The sequence below is a fragment of the Carcharodon carcharias genome, chromosome 1 (genome assembly GCF_017639515.1).
Source record: "Carcharodon carcharias isolate sCarCar2 chromosome 1, sCarCar2.pri, whole genome shotgun sequence".
NCBI classification, from domain to species: Eukaryota; Metazoa; Chordata; class Chondrichthyes; order Lamniformes; family Lamnidae; genus Carcharodon; species Carcharodon carcharias.
The window spans coordinates 139,359,305-139,384,303 of NC_054467.1; the positions used below are offsets into that span (position 1 = coordinate 139,359,305).

A 24,999-nucleotide genomic window follows, 5' to 3' on the forward strand; every position below is an offset into this window, starting at 1 on the left:
TTGGAAATTGAAATGACTGAGTCTGTATGGCTTATTATCCTTTAGAGTTTATAAAGCAGACTGTTTCTCTATTGCTGTACTGCTTATCTTCTTTTTAAATGAACAGTGAAGTGTATCAAAAACAAAAACAGAATTACCTGGAAAAACTCAGCAGGTCTGGCAGCATCGGCGGAGAAGAAAAGAGTTGACGTTTCGAGTCCTCATGACCCTTCGACAGAACTTGAGTTCGAGTCACTCGAACTCAAGTTCTGTCGAAGGGTCATGAGGACTCGAAACGTCAACTCTTTTCTTCTCCGCCGATGCTGCCAGACCTGCTGAGTTTTTCCAGGTAATTCTGTTTTTGTTTTGGATTTCCAGCATCCGCAGTTTTTTTGTTTTTATCTGTGAAGTGTATCAAGCTGATTTCTTCTTGACTCCTTTCCCTGTTCCACTTGAAAACTGGCTCATTAATATCTGTGCCACACAGGGTAAATTGCTGTGAAGGTTCTCTTGCTTGTCTGCAAAAACTTCAGAAACACCAGAAAAAGACAGAAATATTTTTCAGGAGTTTCCAAAAGAGAACCCCTGCAGAATTTCATTAAATTGTCAGTACTAATTTGGTTTACCTTAATGTAAAACATGCAGCACACCAATTTTCACCTCTCCTCTCGGGAAGGAACTGACTCGTATGAGAATATATTCCATTGATGCCAGATGCTGACTCATACAGTGACCAAGTAACCATTCTTCATGTAATTAGTGAAAAGCAGAATACTGTGGATGCTGGAAATTTGAAATAAATATGGAAAATGCTGGAAATACTCACCTGGTCCAGCAGCACCTGTGAAGAGAGAAACAGAGTTAACATTCCAGGACCGTGACCTTTCATCAGAACTGGGGAAAATTAGAATGTAATACATTCTGATGAAAGGTCATAGATCTGAAACATTAACTTTGGGCAGAATTTTCTGCCTGCTGAGTGGGTTGGTCCGACCCAATCTCCGGCGGGCGGGGAGACAATCCCCAGTGGAGAAGAGGGCCCTGCCGCCATTTTACGTGGGCGGGCCAATTAAGCTATGCGTTTCCTGTGCAGGTGGGAGGGATTCCCATGTGCATGTGCATGAAAGAGCGCACGTTTCCTGAGACTAAGAGCTGCCTCAGGGAGATCACTGACACTTTTAAAAAGGTTAAAAATAGAAAATAAAATTCCCTAACATGTCCCCCTCATGTGACAATGTCACATGAGATGGGACATGTTCATAATTTACAGTAAAACCTTATTAAACTTTTTAGAAACCTGCATGAAACCTCATCCCTCCAGTGGATGAGGTTTCATGTTTTTTCTAACTCCCACCGGGGCTCCTGGCAGACCCGCCAACCTTAAGGTTGGATGGGCAGGTCCTTTAATTGTTTAAATGATCCTCTCAATGGCCTCAAATGGCCATTGACAGGTTGGCGGGCCCGCAGCTGATTTTGTTGCACCCCCGCCTTCCTGAAAATTTAAATGGGGCGGGATGACGTTGGGGGTTCCCTCCGACATCAGCCTGCATCATTTTACGCATCGACGAGCAGGCCCTGCCCCCTGCTTGCTGACGGCAAAATTCTGCCCTCTATTTCTCTTTCCACAGATGCTGCCCGACCTTCTGAGCATTTTCAGTTTTCATTTCTAATTAGGTGAATGTTGGTGGGCCATTTGATTACTGAAAACATCTGAACCAAGTATGAAACGTCAAGTCTTTTCTTCTCCGCCAATGCTGCCAGACCTGCTGAGTTTTTCCAGGTAATTCTGTTTTTGTTTTGGATTTCCAGCATCTGCAGTTTTTTGTTTTTAGAACCAAGTACAACTGATTTAATATTAAAGTTTGATTTGCAACAGAAATCATTGGATAGTGGTTAGGAGGAGAGACTGGCTGAATTTTCCCCTTCTGAGCTCAACTCTGCTAGAGGCCATTTGTGGCATTCCAATGATAATCTTGCTGAAATCAGCTAGCTCACTGCAGTCTGCTGTTGAACCTGAGATTTTCTTGGTTTATGTGGCTAAGCACCACACTAAACAGTGCATTTAGCGAATAGACCATCAAAGGAGCTGATATTCATTAGATAAAACATTTCTCTTCCAATGGGAAAACAAACCTGAATTTATACAGCATCTTTCACAACACCAGGTTGTCCCAAAATACTTTACAACCAATGAAATAATTCTAAAGTGCAGTCACGGTTGTAATGTAGGAGACATTACACAGTAAAATACCCTGGACAGGTACACAAACAAGCCTGTCAAGTTTTCTTTATTCAATATAAGAACCATAGAAAAGTTATGGTGCATAAAGAGGCCATTTAGCCCATTGTGCCTGTGCCAGCCAAAAAGAGAAAAAAGAAACTAGCCGCTCATTTTAATCCCACTTTCCAGCACCTAGTTTGTAGCCTTGCAGGTTACAACTCTTCAGATGCAAATCCAACTACCTTTTTAAATGAATTGAGCGTTTTAGACTCAACCACCAACTTAGGTAGTGAATTCCCGACGTCCACTCCCCACAGGGTGAAAAAGATTTCTTCATGTCCCCTCTAATCCTTCTACCAATCACCTTAAATCTATGCCCCCGGTAATTGACTCTTCAGCTAGGGAAAGCAAGTCTATCCTGTCTACCCTATCTATGCTCCTCATAATTTTGTACACCTCAATTGGGTCACCCCTTAGCCTCCTGCATAACTAAGTGCACTTCAATATCAGGTCTGAAATTATTGTTTATGATATTTCTGGATGAACATGTATTAAGTTTGTATCATGTTTCTCTGTTATTTTAACAGAGGTGCTAAACTGTCGACAAATGAATGCCATATAGCTGCATTAAACTTTCATAGGTTAACACTGTAAACAATACATGATGTGGGTTGCTGAAAAGAAATTAGAACATTTCCAATGCTATCTCAGCAATACATAAATCTCTCGCATTCAGTATGTACATGCACATTGAATTGTGATGGCTGATGTGCAAAGAGCCAAAAATCTAACAAGACAGGAAGCCAATATTCTCTGCTGACGTTAACAATGTTGATAGCTAAGCCTCTCTTTACATGGTAGGTATTATAGATTTACAAACATCTGCCAATCTACAAAAACATTGCCAACATTTAGTAGATAATTGACCTCAGGATGTGCCTAGTCCTATCACTTTTCTACAGTACACGCCTTACAGTGGTTGAAAGGGACAGGCCATGTTAACAGTTAACCATCACAATGGTGCTGCAAATCCAGAATGCCTGTGAGCATCACTATGGATATCAATTAGCAGATGAAAAAAATTCATTCAATAAGTTCATTCCTATACTATTTTAGCATGTATCATTCTTTCAGTTTTGAAAATGAACTTCATTTAAGAAATGAACAACATACATGCCCTGAATTTCCATCGAAATTGTCCCAATCTCCAATTGCAAATTTGGTAGGGGGTCGGTGGAGGTCCTGGAGATATGAGGTTTCTCTGGGGTTCAACTGAACTTGCACTGAAATTATAACAGGGGGTCATGACAAACCCTCGGGAAATTCAGGGCCCAGTGTTTTATGCATAAGGCAGGGGCTTAAACATTATTACAAAGGTCACCTTTGGAAAAGAAAACAGGTCAGTATCACGTTAAAACAAAAGAGAAGTCAAACAATCGGTTGGTACATTTAACTGATAGTTTTATTTCTAAAAAGATAATAAATATTACTTTTAATTGTAATTTGAACTGTTACATCGGGATCTAAATTGCAGGAAAAAATACATGCAAAAGTTGTTAAGGGGCTGCTATCTTTACAAAAGTGTATTTGTCAAATGCACTTTTTCATTGTTCACTGCACAGTGCAATAAAATTACTTAAACCACATTGAAATTAATCATTTTGTCAGGAAAATAAAATGGCACTGTAATGAAAACGCAGTTTTCCTCCCAGTAACCAAGCCAGAGCTGCTTTCAAGTTCTTCTAGGTAAAGTCAGTAAGAAATTACCTAATTCAATAAAATGACCTAATGCAGTCAGAAGTGTAACCCATTTAAAACAATATCTTATTGATCAGTTCTACTTTGCTTGTGTAAAGGGAAGTGGTTGTGGAGGAGGATCAACACAGATGAATGCTGGCTAAGCACATAAGTGGTTTCAGTAAGGCTGAATTAGAACTTCTTGTACAGTGATATCAGACTCACTTGTAATCTTTTACTGACAAGTAGTAATTATTATCATCTAACATTTCTGTAAGTTGTTGAAAGTGAACAGAGCTAAACTAATACAAGGCCAAAACAGATCAGCGTGTGAAAGAGATAAATAGTTTAATATTGCAGGTGGGAATCTCCACTTTTTAAAAATTCACTCAGGGGATGTTTTTTGCCCATCCCTAATTGCCCTTGCTCAGAGGGCATTTTCAAGAGTCAACCGCATTGCTGTGGGTCTGGAGTCACATGTAGACCAGATTTCCTTCCCTAAAGGACTTAAGTGAACCAGATGGGTCTTTACAACAGTTGATCATGGTCATAACTAGACTTTTAATTCCAGATATCTATTGAATTCAAATTTCACCATCTGCCGAGGTCAACCCCAGAGCATTAACCTGGGTCTCTAGAATACCAGTCCAGTGACAATATCACTACACCACCACCTCCCCCTTCAGCGGGCATGGGCAGACTGACCAAAACAAAGAAAACTCCTTTTCTGCCTGGGTCTGTCTTATAGAAATTATCCAGTGAATAACAGGTATCTACAATAGAAAAGTCCTAAACGTGATCCCTGATCTGCACTGAGTCAGCTGGTGTTAGGCTATGCAGCACTAAGGGGAAACAATTGAGCTCAGTGCCCAGTTCAGAAAAATTCGCTATGGTTCTCTCTTAGTTGCTGTCCAGAAACACATTCTGGAAGTGTGCGTGGAAGTATAAGAATAGAATCAGTCTGACTTTCATCATGCGAATAATGGCCCTTTGGCGGAGGATACTGGTTCTGGAGGGCCTCAGCAAGGTATCAACACCTTCAAGTTAGGAGGAAAAAAGATAAAATTGGCAAGGAGAAGTAAAACTATGTTAATATATTTGCCATTGTGAACAGGTTATGCAGGAATTCAATACTCATTTAAAAGTGGCTAAAGGGCAACTGCTGCACACAGTATCCAAGTCATGAAGGTTTAACATGTGGTAATAGATCCCACTTGTTTTATCACCAATACATCAGGCCTTGCTCATACAAGGTTCAAATAATATTTGCATTAAAAAATAAGATCATAACACTTGGGTATGGGTGATGACTCTTACATTCAGATGAGCTGTAGTGTACATATCTTTATAGGGACCTTATTAAGTATCCTTAATGTCACAGTGCAAAGTGCAGGAAATGCAGATGTCACATTCTGACAAAAGTGCTGACTTTAACATGATGATGGATTACTTAAATAAATGGTATTTGTTACATTAGCAAACTAAGAAATAAACTTAATTCCTAGCTAATATTTAAATCACCAAGGATTAGTCAGTCATCAACCACTCTCAAATGCTTCACAAACAATTGGCACTGATAATATTAAGAATAAGAAATACAATTTAAAGGTTTAAGAAGGGTATTAAAGGAGGAGTTGGAGGCAGAAAGGTTTAATGATGAAATTTCAGTCCTGGATAGCTGAAGATACCATTGCCAATGGTGGGGTGAAGGAAGTGGGGGATAAGTAAGAGGCCAGAGTTGGAGAAATGCAAAGGTCTCAGAGTATTGTATGGCTGGAAGAGGATATAAAGAAAGGGAGCACAAGACCATGAAAGGATGATAATTATAAAATGGAAGTCTTTGTCGACTGGCACCAATATAGGTGAGTCAGCACAGGGGTGATGGATAAAAAGGATAGGGGCAGCAAAGTTTTTGATAAGTTCATGTTTTTATTGGCTGAAGAACAGGAAGTTGGACTGGACAACATTGGAACAGTCAAGTCTGGAAGTGTAAAAAGCGTGGATGAGTGTTTCAGCAGCAGATGGGCTGATGCAGAGGTGAAAACGATCAACATCATGGACATGGAGGTAAGTGGAGAGGAGGTGTGATCAGAAGCCTCAGTTCAGTATCAAATAGGGGGCCAAAATTACAAACTGTCTGACTCAAGCTAAGACAATGACTAGGGAAAGGTTTGGAATCAGTGGCATCGGAGTTTTTGGCAGAAAAGAGGCACTTGCTTAAGTTTTCTCAATAATTAATTGATGGATAATGCAGAACTTCCAGGAATGGATGTCAGACAAGCAGGTACACAACAAAGAGGTGGCAGAGGGGTTGAGAGGTAGAGCTGGGTGCATCAGCAAACATGTGAAACCTGACACCTGGATACTTCCTTCCCAACACAGGGAAAACACATGTCAGACAGGTGGAGGTGGAGGCGTACAAGTCCTGCATATGAAATCCTGACCCCAATCCCATCATTAGCTATTTTGATTAGCGCAGGGTAGAGGGTGGGCTACGTGCCTGCAGTCAACAGTCCCCACCCTGAAATGTGAGGTTGGGTATTTTAGACTTCCTGCTATTTTCATGGAGTCAGGCCCATGTTGGCAGGTAATGTGGTTTATGACAGTTCAGAGGTGTCATGAACCATGAAGGATCTCTAGTCAGGAACATTTTGACAGGTAAGTTCAAAATATGTTGATAACTTAAAATGTCGTAATGTAATGCTCTATGCAAAATTAAATAGGTTTTTAATATAGTGACTAATGACAGTGCTTTCTTCTTAAAGGGTAAGTGACCATTAAATTGACCAGCATTGTGAAAATGGGTAAATGTTCAGATGCATTAGAGTACATTATCCAATGACAACAGGCAGTCCTACCTCACTGAAGAGGGAGGGGAACCAAGAGGTTTGGGGGCCGGGTTCAAGAGGCCAGGGAGGAGTGTTAAAGGGGAGGGATGGCCTTGGAGAGATGTGCTATGGACACTTGCATTCCAATTCTAATGGTGTATTTTTGTCCAAGTCTGTTACAATCTGGAATGCACTATCTGAAAAGGGTGGAGGAAGCAGATTCAGTTGTAACTTTCACAGTGGGATTGGATAAATACTTGATAAGGAAAATAAGTTACAGCCTATAAGGGAAGAAGCAGTGAATAGGGCTAATTGAATAGTTCTTTCAAAGAGCCAGTACATGGCCTGAATGGCCTGCTTCCACACTTTGTGGTTCTCTGATTTTATTTAAAATGGATAATGGACTATATCTGCATTCACTAGTTAATTATGCTGGCCCTCAGTGCTTCACCTGAAAATGACATCTTTGGCTTTTATTTCATTTTCATTATTTGATAATGACACCTGAGTAGTCTAAATAATTCTGCATTTAGGAAATGATTCAAGAAATTGATGAAGTTAAAGGATTATGGATTTCTAAGGAAAAAATAAATTAAATATTATCTCTTTAAAAATGAAAAAAAACTTTAAATAAAATGTTTCCAGACATTGGCAAATTCATTTATTTTTTTGTTGAAATCCCTAAATGTTATCAACCAAAATTATCAGCAACTACTTTTTTCCCAGAAGATAACACAAATTTATTTTTGCACACTACAAACATTTTTTTTGCAGGTTGTGATAAATTTACAATTATATTTTTACAATGTTAAAGAATTATTAAACCTTTTCAGTTAGTTGTCACACACCTATAAAGCTGGTAACTCTTTTCAGTTGACAGTTGACCTCACTCTAATGAGTACCTTGCACCAAGGAAACCTGAAGCAATAGCAGGTTACTGATTAACTAGCAGTACCACTGTCTGACTTGTACTAATCACAGTCTTCTATTGCATGAATTTGCTAATCTGGAGAAAATCATGCAACTATCATATCTGTAAATTCTGTTGCATCGGCATAATAAAGCTACAAAGCGAAACAACTTGTGCCTGACCCCTGATCTTTGGAGCAAGTCTAGCCCTTTGGAACTTCGGAAGCAGATGAGGAATTAGGCAATTAGATTTACTGCTGGGTAGAGTTGCACATTGACGTCTTAGTGAAGTTAATAATTTAAAGGAAAAAATGAACAGAATGGTCTTAAGGACCTGGCTTTACAAGACAATATCATATTAACCCTTTAGTTTTGTTCATCCGTAAATTCTCATGGCAGAGCAGCAATTTTGCATAAAGTATGCAGCAAGAATTAAGTGTTCACTTTGCCATTACATTGAAGAATGGATTTTGAATCAAAGATAGCTACTGATTCTAGGAGATATAAAACTAGAATATTATAAAAACATAAGATGGGGTAACACCCACAATAATGTCAACTCAGATAACTTTACTTAGCTGAAAGAGTGCACATTCTCAAAATCAGATTCAAAAATTATGAAAGTATCATTATTTCACAAAATTGTATCAAACTATACTGATTATTTAGACCAAAATTTGTTCAATACTGACAATGAACCCAAACAAACTGTGGTTAGTTGCACATAATGCTCTATATAATCCTAGTTTATCAAATACTTGTGTAACTAACTGCATCTTTACTTCAATATAAACAGTAGGTGACAGTGATGTATCAAAATGACTTTGCAAGTTAACATGTTTGTATTTACTTTATGGAAAACAGCCCCTTTTGGCTAAATATCTTTAAACCATAAACTCTTAATTGTGGTAAACTAAACAAACAGCAAATCAAAGTGCAAAGTTTCTAGCTATTTTCACTATTAATAGATAGTAAACATTTCAACTTGTATTTGAAGTGGAACTTTACGAGAAGGTTCTTCACAGAAAATAAATCAATTGTTTCATTTACCACTAGCATTGGAATAAGATGATATTGATTTAGACAAATGATTACGAGAAGTTAATTAACACCACAGCTTTCTACCTCATTTACCTTACAATGTTACATTTTGTAGTTGTAAAAAGAAAGTCTGCTGTACCTTTCAGTTTTCCTGAGTTTGACAGCTGGGGTTAGCACTGATGCCTCAGCCAAAGAGCAACTTTTCCTCCAGATCACGAGAATTGTGCAACTTTATTATACTGTACTTATGCCTCTTCATTGGTCAATAATCCCTGGTTATTTAAATTTCTGTGAAGCCATTTGCTGAGGGCAATTGGAAGAAACTTTGGTGGGTGGGGTAGGCTTTAAACTACCTGTTGCCGTAAATTCATAATCAGTTTGAAAATTGATGGTAACCCAAGTGTGTAACTAATGGATTTCAGAACACACTAAGTCAAACCTTGAGGACTGAAAAAGGGGAATGAAGCCTTGACATTTTCACAAAGATGAGATTTTTAAAAAAAAGTATTTTAGTGAGGGAATCAATAAGGGAGAAAATTAGTCATAAGTAAACAGCCTCTCCCTAGTGCACACAGTGCAAACTTACATTTGGGAAGAATCCAATAAGATAAGAAATTTTTAAAATTGATACACATGATTATTTAAGCTACTTTTTTGTATCCCTCCTCATTTATTACAATTCCCTTTTCTACTTTCATTTCTGTGTCAGTGCATCTATTGTGGAACTGAGCACAACTTCTGCGCAGCTTCAACTTTATCAATTAAAATGCTGCAATTGAAAATTCTTGTGGTGAATCAATGGGCTTATCTGTGTTGTGCAGTTTCACTAATAGGAATTAGTGAAAAACAAACTGTTCTCATTTGTAAACAATAGTGGGCAGGGATGGCAAAAGAAAGATCTGTGACATTAAAAACAGTCTGTACATAGTGACAGTAAACCAGCCTGCAAGAGCGTTGACACAAAGCAAACAGCACACCTTTTTAGGCAGCCAAGAACTGAAGCAGGCCTAGGATACACCTACATATTCTTTAGGATACAAATCACAATGCTCCCACAGTTCAATGGGCTGCAAAAAACTAAGCAAGCTAGAAAAATATACACTCTTAGTGCTTGCAATCTTAAACAAATATGGGTGCTTATAAACCAGGCAGGTTATGACTTAACTTGCTTTAGGGCAGCTCTGTTTGCACTTTTACATGAAACAGAAATTAATTATGGTGACGAACTAAAGGTTCACTCATTATTCATTTGCAACAAATAATTTGGAACATACGAAATAAGAGCAGAAGTAGGCCATTCAGCCCCTCATGCCTGCTCCACCATTCAATAAGATCATGGCTGATATGATTGTGGCCTCAACTCCACTTTCCAACTTGCCACCCATAACCCTCGAATACCTTGTCAATCAAAAACCTGTCTTCCTCAGTCTTCAATGTATTTAATGACCCAGACTCTACTGTTCTCCGGGGTAGAGAATTACAAAGATTAACAACCTTCTGAGAAAAGAAATTTCTCCTCACCTCCATCTTAAATGGGAGATTCCTTATTCTGAAACTGTGCCCCCTAGCTCTAGATTTCCCCATGAGGGGAAACATTCTCTCAGCATCTACCCTGTCAAGTTCCTTCAGAATCTTATATGTTTCAATAAGATGACCTCTCATTCTTCTAAATTCCAATCAGTATCAGTCCAACCTGCTCCAACCTTTACTCATAAGACAGACTCTTCATCCCAGGAATCAACCTAGTGAACCTTTGTGGAACTACCTCCAATGCACGCATATCCCACCTTAAATAAGGAAATCAAAATTGTTCACAGTACTTTAGGTGCGGTCTCACCAAAGCCTGGTGCAGAAGCAGCAAGATTTCCCTTTTATACTCCTTCCCCCTTCAATAAAAGCCAACATTACATTTACTTTCCTAATTACTTGCGGTACATGCATGCTAGCTTTTTGTGATTCATGTACAAGGACATCAAGGTTCCTCTGCACCACAACATCCCCCAGTTAAATAATATCCTACTTTTCTATTCTTCCCACATTATGCTCCATCTGCCAAAATATTGCCTACTCACTTTATCTACATTCCTTTGCAGAATCCTTTTGTCCTTTACACAACTTAGGTCTGAATTTTTCAGTTGTCGGGCACGCGTGATCGGTGGGCCTGGGAGCAGCTGGGAAATGGACACCTAACCGTGATTCCACGTTGACTGGCAAATTACCAGCCAGCCAATGTGAAATGCGCGCTGAAAAGCTCAGCACTGCCGGGGTGGGAGCAAGCAGAGGGCGGGTGACAATGTCAACGCGGACGTGGGTGAGCGCTGTGAGAGAGCTCTTTGAAGGCAGACAGCTGAAATAAAGCTGTAAAAATTGGCAAAAAAATTAATGCATCAAAATGAAGCACCTGAAAGCATATCTCATATAAATGCTATCCCTAGATACTTATTTTAGTTTTATTTCCTAACGGAGCTTTCATTCCGCCCTGGATGAAGTTTTATGAAAATTGTAAAGGCCGCCTGGCTGATTCACCCATCCACCAACCGTAAGGTTGGACGGGCCACAAAAAATCGCAGACAATTGCTCTGTTAATGGGCTTAATTGCTCACTTGATTGTCGCTGGGCAACTTTTGCACAAGCCTGCCGAGCGAGTGCGCGATGACACTCGCCCGAAGTCATCTCGTGCAATTTTACGCCCGATCGGGTCGGGTGCTTGCTCACCCGTGAGACGTAAAATTCTGCCCTTGCTCTCCCACCTAACCTGGGCCAGGATTTTCCGGTCCCGTTGTGGCGGAACCTGCAGTGGGAGATTCTGCAACCCAGCCGGAAGTCTATTGACTTTCGGTGGGACTGAACAACCCTGGTGGTGGGAGAGGCAAGAAACTCTCATCCATGGTATCGTCAGCAAATTTGGCTACAATATACTCTGTCCCTTCATCCAAGTCATTAATATATACTGTAAATAGCTGACACCCATGCACTAATCCCATTTGTTACTGTTTGCAAACTTGAAAATGACCCATTTATCCAGGCTGTTTCCTGCTAGTTAGCCAATCCTCTATCCATTCTAATATATTACCCTCAAAACCATGAGCTCTTGTGTAGTAAACTTAGATGTGGTACCTCATCGAATACTATTTTGGAAATCCAAATACAGGTTCCCCTTTATCCACACTGCTTGGTACATCCTCAAAGAACTCTAATATATTTGTCAAACATGATTTTCCTTTCAAAGAATCACATTGACTCTGATTGTATTTTGACTTTCTAAATGTCCTGCCACTACTTCCTTAATAATGGTTTCCAGCATTTCACAATGACAAGATGTTAGGCTAACTGGCCTATAGTTTCCTGCTTTCTGTCTCCCTCCTTTCCTGAATAGAGGGGTTATATTTGCCATTTTCAAATCTGCTGGAACCATTCCAGAACTTAGGGAAATTTGGAAGATTACAATCAATACATATATTATATCTGTAGTAAGTTCTTTTAAGGCTCCAGGATGCAGGCCATCAGTTCTGTTAGCCTTTTATCCCATTAATTTTCCTAGTACTTTTTCTCCAGTGATAGTGGTTGTTTCAAGTTCCTCCCTCGCTTTTGATTTTCTACTGTTCTTGGGATGCATTTTGTGCCTGCTGCTGTGAATATTTGTTCAAAGCCACTGCCATTTCCTTATTTCCCATCAGTAATTCATCCTCTAAGGGACCAACATTTAATTTGGCTAGTCCCTTCCTTTTTATATGCTTGTAGAATCTCTGTCTGTTTTTATATTTCATGCTAGTTTACCCCCATATTCTAATTTCTCCCACTTTATTAAGTCATCCTTCGCTAGTTTCTAAAATTTTCCCAATCTTCTGGCCTATCACTAATCTTCGCAGAATTATATAAGGTTTTTTCTTTCAATTTGATACCATCATTATGTACATTTCTCAGAAGGGGTAGGCCATTTAAGACTGAATGAGGAGGAATTTCTTCACTCAGTAGGTTCTGAATCTTTGGAATTCTCTGCCCCAGAGGGCTGTGGAAGGTCAATCACTGAGCATGTTCAAAGCAGAAATCGACAGGCTTCTGGATACTAATGACATCAGGGATATGGGGATAATGGGGAAAAATGGCGTTGAGATAGGTGATCAGCCATGATCTGTTTGAATGGTAGAGCTGAATCGACGGGCCGGTTGGCCTACTCCTGCTCCCATGATCCTATGTTGACTTTCTTGGTAAGACACTGTTACTATGGTGGATTACAGCCTACATTACTCACAGGCATGTTGAACTTTTTAAGGAAGACTTTTTTTTTTGAAAGACTGAGCAAAAGATGGCTGGAAATGTAAAGTAATCACTTATGGGAAATTCCTATGTGGATTATATGTGACCAACTAGTCCTAACAGAACATGGAATGTCGAACTTTAAAAGGTGTCAAGGCCTACTTCAGACAGAGACACTTGAAAGGAAGAGATGAAATGCAAAAGACTGAACTTTAGTCTCCTGTGGTTGCAGAGACAATGGAGACAGATTGCCACATCTCATCAGACATCCAAAACCATCTCCTGCTGAGCTATATCTCAGAATGTGGAAATTATCCTAGTTGAAAGAAAATGGACTCTGGGTGAAAGTTATGTTTTCTTTTTCCCTTCCAGGAATACATGAGAAAATGGGTTATAAAACTAGCTGCCAAACTAGCTAGCTGATCTGTGTGTGCTAGTGTGATCTGTGAGAGTGACAGCAGAAGATGATCAACTAGATATCCCTGCAGCTTGCAGGAAAAAGTCTATCTCTCTCTCTCTCTTTTGCTGGAGGCAAGTCAGCAAATCTACAATCAAAGAAGAAATAGGGCAGCTTCCTCAGCCAACCTGCAGAACCAACTGCGCCACTGCCAAAGTCAGCTCTACTGGGATCACCTAACTTAACAGCCGCAACATTTCGCCATCTACTCCTCACAGACAAGCCAAAGGCTGATTTGCATATTTAAAAAAAAAAATTTATTTTGGAATCAGCTTCTCATTTCTAATCTGTGTGTGTGCGTGTGTTGTATCTTTACTATTTTTTTCTCGGGTTTTAGTAACTAATAAACTTACTCTTTCCTTGACTCAAGAAAGCCTGGTTAAATTGGCTCTAAAATGTTTGGACTGGGAAAAAGTATCCACGGGGGAAAGGGATCCATTTTGAATTAACCTTGTTGGGACCAACCAAGAGGGTTGAATAAAGAGGGGGATCCTGCTCATTTCTCCTCACCCTGGATCATAACAAAATTGGGATCCCGTTCAGGAAGCTAACAAATTGGGGGACCTCACCCAGGGACTGGTCATAACACCACGGATCTGACATCTCCCCTGCTATGGGTAAAGTCCCACAGCGCCACTGCCATGGCACCCAGTTTTATGCCCCTCTGCCTGCCAAACCATTTCTTGGGTAGAAGGGATGTAAAATTCTGGCCATCCATTCGGTTATATTGGTGCTAATGGAGCATTTCATTTAACACTAGTACACTGTGACCACAAATAGTAAAAAAAAATGATTTTTGTGGTTACAGAGTCCATTGAGTCTATTAAGATGATATAATGTACGAGAAAAATTGAAGCTCTGCCAGGTGACTGATCAGCTGATTGATTACTCCTAGTAGCTGTTGGCTACTTCTCCTTGTGGGCTAACTTCTCATGTTCTTGAAGGTCAGATAGAATCATAGAAAGTTTACGGCATAGAAGGAGGCCACTTGGCCTATTGTGTCTGCACTGGCCAAAAAAGGGACCATGCAGCCTAATCCCACTTTTCAGCATTTGATCTGTAAGCCTGGAGGTTACGGCACTTCAGTTGCATATCCAGGCACATTTTAAATGAGTGGAGGTTTTCTGCCTCTACCACCCTTTCAATCAGTTAGTCCTAGGCCTCTACCATCCTCTCGATGAAAAGAATTTTTCTCATCTCCCCTCTAATCCTTCTACCAATTGCTTCAAATCTATGCCCCCTTATCATTGAGCTCTCTGCTGAAGAAAATAGGTCCTTCTCATCCAGACCCCTCACAACCTTGTACACCTTCTACAATAAAATCTCCCCTCAGCTTCCACTGTTCCAAGGAGAACAATCCCAGCCTATCCAATCTTTCCTCGTAGCTGCAATTTTCCAGTCCTGGTAACATCCTCGTAAATCTCCTCTGTACTCTCTCTAGTGCAACTACATCCTTTTTGTAATGGGGTGACCAGAACTGCACACAATACTCAAGTTATACCTAAGTAATGTTTAATACAGCTCCAGCATAATCTCCCTGCTCTTATATTCTATGCCTTGGCTAATAGCGGAAAGTATTCCATGCCTTCTTAGTGACCTTATCAACCTGCCCTGCTACCTTCAGGGACCTGTGGACATGCACTCCAAGGTCCCTTACTTCTTCTCTCAGTATCCTTCCATTTATTGCACATTCCTTTGCCTTGTTTGACCTCCGCAAACACATCACCTCACATTTCTCTGGGTTGAATTCCATTTGTCATTTTTCTGCCCACCTGACCAATCTATTGATATCTTCCTGCAGTCTACAGATATCCTCCTCACTAACAACCAATGGCAAATTGTGCATTGTCTGCAAACTTCTTGATCCTTTCTCCTGCAATTACATCCAGATTATTAATATATAGCACAAAAAGCAGGGATCTAGTACTGAGCATTGCAGAACCCCACTGTTAACAGCCTTCCAGTCAGAAAAAACATCCATTAACAATTGCCCTTTGTTTCCTGCCACTGAGCCAATTTGTATACAACTTGCTACATTTCCTGGCATCTCATGGGCTTTCATTTTTTTTAAACTGCTCTGCCAAGTGGGACCTTATCGAAAGCCTTCCAAAAATCCAAGTAGACCACATCAACTGCATTATCCTCATCAATCCTGCTTGTTGCTTCCTCAAAAAATTCAATCAAGTTAGTCAGGCACAACCTTCACTTAACAAAACAATGCTGACTATCCTCTACTTATCATGTCTTTCTAAGTGACAGTTTATCCTGTCTCTCAGAATTGATTCCAATAATTTGGCCACTACCGGGGTTAGACTGACTGGCCTGTAATTTTTTGGTCTATCCCTCGCTCCCTTTTTAAGCAAAGGTACAGTGTTAACTGACCTATATCTTATTTATTGAAGCAATAGTGCTTGAATTTGAGGGGAGGAGTGAGGGAGTGCTTGAGTTGTTTCTGTTGTTTCAGTATAATCAGGTTCACCTTCTACTTTTCAACATTATTTCAACGTTCAGTACTTTTTGAATTACTTAAGTGCAGTTTGATTTACAAATGTCAGCCTTGACTCAGTGGTTGTACGCTCACTACTAAGTCAGAAGGTCAAGGGTTCAAGCCCATTATGCGAATCCAGCACATAACATAGGCTGTGATTTCAGTGCAGCACTGACGGCATCTTTTGGATGAGATGTTAAACTGAGGCCCCACCTTCTCTCTCTCTATAATAACCATTCAAAGAAGAGCAGAGGAAGTTCTTCTGGTGTCCTGGCCAACATTTATCCTTCAACCAACATCACTAAAGGCAGATGATCTGGTCATTAATTTTATTACTTTTGCAGGACCGTGCTGTGTGTAAATTGGCTTCCATGTTTTCTACATTACAACAGTGACCACACCTCAAAAGTAGAGTGCTTCAATGTTTGTTAAACACTTTGTAATGTCCTGGGGCCATAAAAGACATTTTATATATAGGCAAGTCATTTCACTTCTTAAATTACATTTCCCAAAATTGAAATGACTAAAAACTAGAAACACTGCAAACATTACTGCTTGAGGGGAGTGCTGTCCTCATTACAGCCTTGGTTCAAACATGGTCAAAAGAGCTGAACTCCAGAGGTGAGGTGAGAGTGACTGCCCTTGACATCAAGGCAGCATTTGACAGAGTGCGGCATTGAGGTGCCCTAGCAAAACTGGAGTTAATGGGAACTGGGTGGGGCGGGGGGAACTCACTGGGACATTCAATGGCATTACCATCACTGAATCTCCCACTATCAACATCTTGGGGGTTACCATTGACCAGGGGCTGAACTGGACTAGCAATATAGATACTGTGGCTATAAGGGCAGGTCAGAAACTAGGAATCCTGTGGTGAGTAACTCACCTCCCGATTCCCCAAAGCCTGTCCACCATCTACAAGGCACATCAGGAGCGTGATGGAATACTCTCACTCACCTGGATGAGTGCAACTCCAACAACACTCAAGAATCTCGACACCATCCAGGACAAAGCAGCCTGCTTGATTAGCACCCCATCCACAACATTCACCCCCTCCACCATTGACACACAGTGGCAGCAGTGTGTATCATCTACAAGATGCACTGCAGGAACTTACCAAGCCTCCTTAGAATAGACCTTCCAAACCCACAACTACTGTCAGCTAGAAGGACAAGGGCAGCAGACAGATGAAAACATCACCAGCTGGAAATTCCCCTCTGAGTCACTCACCATCTTGACTTGGAACTATATTGCCGTTCCTTCAATGTTGCTGGGTAAAAATCCTTGAACCCCCTCCCTTACAGCACTGTGGATGTACCTATACCATATGGACTGCAGCAGTCCATAAGGCAGCTCCCAACCACCTTCTCAATGGCAATCAGGGATGGGCAATAAATGCTGTCCTAGCCAGCAATGTCCATATCCCAAGATCGAATATTATTCGAGAAGATAAGATTTATAAATTAAAAGTATCTGAATCTTACACCTTAAAAATATCTGACATATGGGGCTAAAAAATGGCAGGGAGGGGCAGAGAACGGATTGCCATCCCCTCCCCAGAAGCAAAGTCGGCCCCACGACTGTGAATAGGAACCATTTACTGATAGACCCTGGAATCAGTGTCATAAAAGGTAAAATATTTCTGAGAATTAAAAGACAATTACCTTAGGAATGTGATTAAAGTATTAATGTTTATGTACCCCAACTCCCTTCTTTTTTTGCTCTTCTCACCTAATGATAGCAATTCCTGGTGAAGACTGCTCATGCCAGGGGAAGAAACTCTCGTCAATGAAGGAAGGACCTTCTGTACCACATCCCATTCCTTTGGAGGAAACACATTGGCCAGGATTTTGCCCTCATTGGGCTGGCTCGGCGAGAGCAGACTGGAATGATCGGGAAGCTGGCCACCGCCCATGACTGGGGCCTGACTGTGATTTCAGGCTGGTGGGCCAAATAAGTCCCACCGAGCACAGAGCACAGAACCACCTCAGGGAGATGAAGAATTTAAGAATTAAAAATAAAGAATTTTAAATTGCTATAAAACATGTCCCCTCATGTGACTCATGAGCAGGACATGTTATTAGTGAAATATTTAAATTTTTATTTAATTTTTAATAGCTGTTAGAAACCTCATCCCTCCTGCGGCTGAGGTTTCCTAAAAAATCCAAAGGCCGCTTGGCCTTTTCGTCTGCCCGCCAACCATAAGGTTGGACGGCAGTGAAAAATTTAATTAAATTGGGACTTTAATAGTCTTAATAGGCCTTTTAATTGTCGGCGGACACGCTGCTGGCTCCCGCATGCGCCCACTGACCAAAATATTGCGCGAGTATGCAATGACGTCTGGATGCTTGCCCGGTGTCATCCCGTGTCATTTTACGCTCATTCAGGTCAGGCAGTGCCCACCCAACAAGCTAAAAATTCTGGCCATTAGCTTCTATTGAGTTGGCAAGTACTTTTGGACAATTGTACAGCTGCAAATATAGCTCCAATGCCAACACTCAGCCCTATGTTTGTCTACAATAACTAAGAAACCAAAAAAAAAAGCAATTCCATCATATCTTACTCACAATTTACCCATTTTCCCATGGGATACTGGGTCAAGCTACCACCTCCCACCCTCTCAATCAGAAAGGTGACCCCACTGTATCAGGAGACCACTTCAAGGATATTTAAAAAAAATTCTGATCCTCCAGGTGGACCCCATTTCTTCTGCTTTCAGTAATGTTCTTTCAATGAACCTATGCAAATTGTATGCTTGGCTCCGATGGGTGATCATGGTGTTGGAATTCCTGATTTAGAGACTCCCCTCCCCCTTTAAGCTATCGACCTGTTAGGAGGAAGTTGCCTCCAGGTCATCCCAAAAACTAGGCCATACCAGACATATCTGGGTCCCAGTCAAGTTTACAGCTATTTTAAGCACTTTTGGGCCTGGATGTCATCTGCTAAGACTGTCTGCAGTAATTTGTGCTGTGTATGGTTACATGGCCAAGAATATAAGTATCTGCATTCAATTCTTAGACCTAGAGTAATGTACTAACATGTTTCATTTTAATTTATGCTCATTCACTGCCCTTGGATTTCCATATTGTTCTTCATAGAGGAGATCCCGTGGCCATGAACTGGCTGTGTCAGTGCTGATCACTTGACAGGAAGCCTGCTTTCTGCAAAAGAAGTCTCTGATGTTCTATCCTCCCATCATGAGGTTTTTTATGCCCCTTCCCAACTGAAAAATGTCAAACTTGTACATGGGGAGAGGTTCCACGCTTTTACTGTCTTCTGAAAGCTGCCTTTATAATCTCTGAATGAGATAAATGCAGAAAAAAACTGGAAATACTCAGCAGATCAGGCAGCATCTGCGGAGAGAGAAACAGAATTAACATTTCAGGTCCATGATCTGTAGAATATCAACCGGAAAGGTTTCTCTGTTCTGCTCTCCACAGATGCTGCCTGATCTGCTGAGGATTTCTGGCAATTTCTGTTCTATTTCAGATTTCCAGCAGCCACAGCATTTTACCTTTGTATCTCTGAATGGGAACTCATTTCTCTTGTGTTAAAGCTGCTGGGCTGTGACAGTTGGAGGCAGGGATTTGAACATGTGCCCTCTGAATGGGAATCCAATGATCAACCACTGCTGCTGGTTAGCTATCAAACATAACATGGTTGCCAAGTGAGTCATTGTGCAACTGAGCGAATTCACAAGAGAAATTGCTGAAAGGCTTTCGATAAATGCAGCAGAACAACACATTGTGCATCTCATGATATAACATTCTTATCCCTATAAGAGAGAATATCATCCAACTTACTGTGAGCAATGAGCACTTGTATAAGTTAAAAATAGAAAGGGCCTCAAGATTATTGCACCACCCTTCTCGCACATACATTTCTCCACAAGAAATTCCCAAATTACCTCTACAGAGTTCCCTGATATTAAGCCATTATTTATTATACTTTACATCTTATAGCAAACCTTAAGCAATGGTAAAATTAGTGATTATTCTTTCCCTTTTTCTAACTCTATTAAAATGCTTGTTAATCTTTCAGTTTTTAGTTTTAATGAAGAATTACATCAAAACATTAACATATCTATTCTTTGTACTGATACTGATGAATTGGTCCTTCATTTTCAGCAGTTTCTATTTGAAGTTTTTTTTTGTGGAACCTTTAGCATATTGTAATAAAGTTTTGGGATAATGATATTTCTACCTGGCACTTGCCGAAACATTTGGCAATGCTAAATCCGTTTGAAAATAAAACAGTCTGGAGCTGGAGGGGACATCTTCATGTGACATATCACCGGGCACAGGCATGTAGTGCAGGGGGACAGAAATACACATGTGCCGATTAATCAGAAACCGAGATTGCACACTATCCCTGCTGCAAATGATAACTTGAATAGCCAAGTTTACTGATGAAGGCAGATGGACACACATCCCAAAATACTAAATGTACTGGACAGCCCACCAGCAAGCTTGCACAAAGGGGTTTAGAGCACAGAGGAATCCAACTCCAAATTGTGTTGCGACTTCACTCCAGAGCCTGGAGACCATTCTGTTAAGTATGGAGTGAATGGTCAGCTTCATGACCACAGCAACAAGACCCAGAGTGATGGGATCTCTGGTGGCATCTCTCCCAGCTTCAGCAGCAGCAAGGGAGCTTAGACTGCTGCCATCATGGCTCTGAGGTGTAATGTTGACATGACCTCTACACTCTGTTCTTGTGCAGAGTCAGAAGAGTGGTGAGCTGCAACCTAATGATAGTGACATTGACTACAACACCTCCTGTGCTCTCTCAGGATGGCAGCCTGCCTGCTCCCCTGTCATCTACCCACAACCAACCCCCCTTTTCAGGGCTACACTGTCAGCTGGGCCAGATTGCCTCAGCCCAGCCAAAATGCTGCAGTCTGCAAACAGCACTCAAAATCCAGAGTTGCTCTAAATCACCTACAACAAGCATCTTGTGTCCTTAATGGAAGATTAGCAACTTTTCACCTCCTAAGCTGTAACCACTGGAGTAATACTTTGTAAGAGCACTAGGATAGATAGATCAGCAGAGAAGACAGACAATAATGATTTGCACAGGGTGATCCTTGCATATTTAATTGTTCTACAAATATGAATTGATTTATTTGAGTAAACTGTATTGTTCTTGATTTGGTTTGGTGCTATTAATCTTAGTCAAGCTCATGAGGACTGTAGGAAAGTAAGCAGATGGTGGTATTGAAGATAGTGGTTACAAGAATGGTGAGACAGCTGGTCTATTGGGGAGGAGAGGAAGGTTCAGATGAGGTGCTCTTATATTAGTTGTTTGTTAAAAGCTCTGACAGCTGGGGGACTAGTGATCCTCCTTTTCTTCCACTTCTCTCTGCCCAAGTGATGTAAGTAGGGTCACTCTGAATAGCAAAATGATGCAGCTTGCAATGCACCGCAACAAATTTGGAGACACGGTCATGGGTGTATTACAGAGTTCCTCCAAAACACTCCAGGCAGTGGAATTATTGTTTGGACATGTTGATGGTCTGAACAATGAAATATGGCTTTTATTGTAACCTGGGAAAGACTGCATTGCAAAGCAAGCCCATTGCTCTCTCATTCTGCTTTGCCTGATTTCTCCCAGAGTAGAGAGAGTCAGCACTCTCCCTGAAGACCCGCTGAGAGTAAGGCCTTCTGCATAGTGCCCTCCCACCTCCTTCTTCTGCCATGTCCCCTGTCTACTGCTGTCTTCTTTGGTGCTCCCGCTCCACCTCCAGGCACAAAGGCAGCACTGCCACGCCACTCATGAGTGAATATTTGCAAAGCAGACAAGTAGACAGGTGCAGACCAATCTCACATCCAATGCAGGACTCTTATTTTAATGTTAATATGAACTTCCTGAATAGTTGTGGCTCATGTTCTGGATCCCGATGGAAGAGTCGAATCAATATAGGGGATGGTGCACTTTTGACACAGGACAGGCATGCATGGGCCACCCACTAAAGTCAGTCCTAAGGCACCTGAAAAATGAATGTGTGCAATCCAATTTCTATGCCTGTTTCCCTTAATCAGTCAAGCCCATGTCAGGGGAGATCATTTTAAGGGTAAGGAGTATTCATATCTCAAGGTGACCAAGGCATGGAGACCACTGTCTGTGGCTGTCATGGTCACCATGCATCTTATACCACAGGGTCATTCCAGGATGCAGCAGGTGATAGCAGTGGCATCACGCAGTTTGCTATTCATTACCCTGCTTCAGGAAGGCCACTGATTCTCACTACTCCGAGAAAAATCCCAATATCTCCTTGTCCATGGACCAAGTGAAGCAGAACACGAGAGCAATGGGCTTGGTTTGCAGTGCAGCCTTCCCCAGGTTACAACAAAAGCCACATTTGATTGTGCAGATTGTGCATTTTAAGGGTAGGGAGAACTTTAAAGTGCAAATGCAGTAAAAGGCAACTCATTCTACTCAAAAAAGAGCACGGTTAAAATACATTTAAATATGGAAGCTTATTTGTCGATGATTGCTTTAAGAATCAGACACATAAATGAAGCTGATTAATTATAACATTCTTGTTCTTTCTGTACATTTCAGTTGATTTCTTTTAAGATTTATTTTAGACATTGGAAGCTGATGACGTCAGCAGGAGAGTTGGCATAAAGTACTGACCTAGGCACACTGAGGAAGGATGAATAAAAAAAAAATCGACAAAATCCATCACATATGAATCTTCCAGCTATTATTTTGACTGTGTATTTAAATGGCATCATCTTCAGAAATAAGCATTTGACAGACGTTTTCTTCATTTATTTCTGAATATAATGACATAAAGTTGTATTGAAATGGATTGTTATGTTACATACGCGTGACATGATGATGATGAACATAATGCATGTCTGTTTCTCCCCTCCTTCAAATAACTTATCTTTAGTGAAGATTTCTCTAGTCACTTGCCCTTAAGATATAAACCAGCATTCATCTTTGAAACAATACTTAAAAACTATAACAAGAGAAATAGAAAGAAGAAAAGAATAATTATTTTTTAATTCATTCATGGGATGTGGGCTTCACTGGCTGGGCCAGCATTTATTGCCCTCTCCTAGTTGTCCTTGAGAAGGTGGTGGTGAGCTGCCTTCTTGAAACGCTGCAGTCCATGTGGTGTAGGTACACCCACAGTGCTGCTAGGAAGAGAGTTTCAGGATTTTGACCCAGCAACAGTGAAGGAACAGCGATATAGTTCCAAGTCAGGGCGGTGAGTGACTTGGAGGGGAACTTCCAGGTGGTGGTGTTCCCATCTATCCACTGCCTTTGTTCTTCTAGAGGGTATTGGTTATGGGTTTGGAAGGTGCTGTCTAAGGAGCCTTGGTGAAGTCCTGCATTGCATCTTGTAGATGGCACACACTGCTGCTACTGTGCATCGGTGGTGGAGGGAGTGAATGTTTGTGGATGTGGTACCAATCAATCGGGCTGCTTTGTCCTGGACAGTGTCAAGCTTCTTGAGTGTTGTGGGAGCTGCACTCAACCAGGCAAATGAGGAATATTCCATCACACTCCTGACCTGTGCCTTGTAGATGGTGGACAGGCTTTGGGGAGCCAGGAGGTGAGTTACTCACCGTAGGATTCCTAGTCTCTGACTCGCTCTTGTAGCCACAGTATTTATATGGCTAGCCCAGTTCAGTTTCTGGTCAATGTAACCCCCAGGATATTGATAGTGGGGGATGGTAATGCCATTGAATATCAAGCGGCGATTTTTAGATTCTCTCTTGTTGGAGATGGTCATTGCCTGGCACTTGAGTAACCGTGAATGTTACTTGCCACTTGTCAGCCCAAGCCTGGATATTGTCCAGGTCTTGCTGCATTTGGACATGGACTGCTTCAGTATCTGAGGAGTCACGAATGGTGCTGAACATTGTGCGACCATCAGCGAACATCCCCACTTCTGACCTTATGATGGAAGGAAGGTCATTGATGAAGTAGCTGAAGATGGTTGGGCCGAGGACACTACCTTGAGGAACTCCTGCAGTGATGTCCTGGAGCCAAGATGACTGACCTCCAACAACCATAATCATTTTCCTTTGCGCTAGGTATGACTCCAAAGAATGGAGAGTTTTCCCCCTGATTCCCAGTAACTCAGTTTTGTTAGGGCTCCTTGAAGCCACAATTGGTCAAATGCAGTCTTGATGTCAAGGGCAGTCACTCTCACTCACCTCGGGAGTTCAGCTCCTTGATCCATGTTTGAACCAAGGCTATAATGTGGTCAGGAGCTGAGTGGCCCTGGCAAAACTCAAACTGGGCTTCAGTGAGCAGGTTATTGCTCAGCAAGTGCCGCTTGATAGCACTGTTGATGACCCCTTCCATCACTTTACTGATGATGGAGAGTAGAGTGATGGGGCGGTAATTGACTGGGTTGGATTTGTCCTGCTTTTTGCGTACAGGACACACCTGGGCAATTTTCCACATAGCCGGCTAGATGCCAGTATTGTAGCTGTGCTGGAACAGCTTGGCTAGGGGCATGGCAAGTCTTCAGCACAAATCTTCAGTACTATTGCCAGAATATTGTTAGGGCCCACAGCCTTTCCACTGCTTTCAACTGTTTCTTGATATCAAGTGGAGTGAATCGAATTGGCTGAAGACTGGCATCTGTGATGCTGGGGCCCTCTGGAGGAGGCCAAGATGGATCATTCACTCGACACTTCAGGCTGAAGATTGTAGCAAATGCTTCAGCCTTATCTTTTGCACTGATGTGCTGTGCTTCCCCATCATTGAGGATGGGGATATTTGTGGAGCCTCCTCCTCCAGTGAGTTGTTTAATTGTCCCCTACAATTTACGACTGGATGTGGTACGACTGCAGATCTTAAATTGTCTTCCTTCCTCTTCTGACAATAGTCCAATTCCACTGGCATTAATAATCCTCCAGTTAATCATATAAGCAGGTACTCTTCTTAAGTAGGCCTTTGCATCAAACACCAATGGCTATTGCCAAAGGAACCATTAACGTGAAGGCAGACATTTAAGCGGACATCTTGATTAAACCAGCAAAAGGATTGGCTCACCTCATGGATTCCTATCCTACTTTCCCTTCCCATCAATCATAGGTAATTTTAGGTAGAT

General features: G+C 41.3%; 1 protein-coding gene across 7 annotated transcripts in view; it reads right to left on the reverse strand.

The window, feature by feature from the left end:
• Nucleotides 1-24,999, reverse strand: part of rbm47 (RNA binding motif protein 47) — a 261,052-nt gene that overhangs the window by 31,445 nt on the left and 204,608 nt on the right. The window contains exon 1 of one of the 7 annotated variants that reach the window (XM_041189267.1): nt 8,855-8,943. The exons of the other annotated variants lie outside the window; for them this stretch is intronic. The gene's annotated coding sequence lies outside the window, so the exon portion shown is untranslated. Of the gene's footprint in view, nt 1-8,854; nt 8,944-24,999 lie in introns of those variants that run through there. 7 annotated transcript variants of the gene reach the window in all.